This window comes from Octopus bimaculoides, chromosome 16 (assembly GCF_001194135.2).
Source record: "Octopus bimaculoides isolate UCB-OBI-ISO-001 chromosome 16, ASM119413v2, whole genome shotgun sequence".
Lineage (NCBI taxonomy): Eukaryota > Metazoa > Mollusca > Cephalopoda > Octopoda > Octopodidae > Octopus > Octopus bimaculoides.
The window spans coordinates 23,096,277-23,098,322 of record NC_068996.1 but is presented as its reverse complement, the minus strand read 5'-3'; the positions used below and the strand labels follow the sequence as shown (position 1 = coordinate 23,098,322).

At 41.7% G+C, this 2,046-nt stretch overlaps 2 protein-coding genes across 5 annotated transcripts in view; one reads left to right on the top strand and one right to left on the bottom strand.

Annotated features, from left to right (window-relative positions):
* The window catches only part of LOC106871161 (lysine-specific demethylase 2A), a 325,205-nt gene that overhangs the window by 189,573 nt on the left and 133,586 nt on the right, over positions 1-2,046 (bottom strand). The gene's annotated exons all lie outside the window — the stretch shown is intronic.
* Positions 1-2,046, top strand: part of LOC106871160 (uncharacterized) — a 66,587-nt gene that overhangs the window by 63,178 nt on the left and 1,363 nt on the right. The gene's annotated exons all lie outside the window — the stretch shown is intronic.

Here is a 2,046-nt window from a genome sequence, read left to right as displayed (position 1 = left end):
GTGACAAGGCTGACCCTTTGAATTACAGGCACAACAGAAACAGGAAGTAAGAGTGAGAGAAAGTTGTGGTGAAAGAGTACAGCAGGGTTCGCCACCATCCCCTGCCGGAGCCTCGTGGAGCTTTAGGTGTTTTCGCTCAATAAACACACACAACGCCTGGTCTGGGAATCGAAACCGCGATTCTATGACTGCGAATCCGCTACCCTAACCACTGGGCGATTGCGCCTCCACAGTAATACTAGCAGGAATCTTAGAATGTGAGATGGAATGCCTTGTGGTATTTGTTCTGATTCTTTGCATACTGAGTTCAAATCCAGCTGAGATCAACTTTTCAAGGTTATCAGAAAGGTTGTTGAAATTGTTTGAGTCTAGGATGAGATGCATTGCAACCTCTGTCACAGCCTTGTACATTCTAAGTCCAAATCTTATTTCATCACCGAAAAATGGTGATGTTTTTGTTAGGAGTTCTGATTAACAGATGATACTAATTAGCTGTTTGAAAAACTAGTTTGCTTGGTTCAGCCAGAAAGATGACTGCCATAAGTAGTACAACAGTATGAATTACCAAACAAGTGCAGGCATGCTTGTGTGGTAAGAAGTTTGTTTCCCAACCACATGGTTTTAGGCTGTCCCACTGCATGGCATCTTAGGACCTCGGACAAAGTGTCTTCTACTATAGCCCTGGATTAACCAACTCTCAACCAAAGCTTTGTAAGAGGATTTGATTGATGGAAACTGAAAGAAGCCTGTCGTGCACACATGTGTATGTGTGTCTCCTTGCTTTGACATCATGTGATAGTCATAAATGAGTGTCATTGTTATGCATGCAGTGTCTTTTTCTCCCAATCTTCTGTGAAAACATTCCTGATCATGTGGAAGTGTTAGCTTACTTCAAGCTTGGTACCAGATGAGAGTTAGTAACAGGAAGGGTATTTGGCCATAGAAAATCTGCCTCAAAAAAACCTTGTCCAACCTATGCAAGCATAGAAACATGGATGTTAACCCATAAACTGCGATAGGCCACCTCAGTGGCCAACGCGACAGTGCGACAGGCCACGTGCGTGGCCACGGAAGTAGGGCATGATCTGACCTAATTTTGATGTCATATAATGTATGCACACGATACCCTTTCACCCCAGAAACAGTGTAGCCAAATCACAGAAGGTGTTAAGAAACACTGAGTATTTTTTTCGAGTGATAGATCGATGTTGATCTTTACTGAAAATAGGCTCAGCAGTTCATGTTACATACAGCAAAATCCCAGCTGTTTATGACTTAAATTATGATGATGATGATGTGTATGTTTCTGTGTGTGTATGCACATTTGCACTGGTGATTGTGCATTTCTTTTAGTAGACACATAAAATATTGAGAAAAGGCTTTGTCAGGTGAAACTTGTATAAATGCTTTCCTTCAACAATTTCAATAGAGCCACTCTTAACATGAGAGCATGTAGATAATGGAAAGCCAGTTGTCAAAGAGCACTTCTACCTAATTTTCCAGGACGATCCTCAGTTTATAGGGTTCTTTGATAGTGCCTCAATGGCAGTTTTTATTTCTGGGGTCACCATTAGCATACTAGGTATGTCATCCCTCATTCAGTTACTTGACTTTTTTTTTACTACCTGTATCTGTAATGTTCCCACATCTGTTGCTTGTGTGAAAATAAAATCATTATTAATATATAATGAAGAGGAGACCCCCTTTGGCCATGAATGACCATGGGATTGCACCTAGAAAGTTACCCTCCGAGGCACAAGTCTGGGCAAGATTGTTTTTATGGAAGACCATGCATATGGGCCTCCCCCCTCCACACCACTGATGTTATCCAAGGGAAAGGCAAAGGGTCTGATACAGCTTGGCACCTGTGACGTCGCAACTCATTTCTACAGCTGAGTGAACTGGAGCAACGTGAAATAAAGTGTCTTGCTCAAGAACACAACACGCAGTCTGGTCCAGGAATCGAACTCACAACCTCAAGATCGTAAGCTTGATGCTCTAACCTCTGAGCCATGTGCTATATTATATATATATATATATATATAT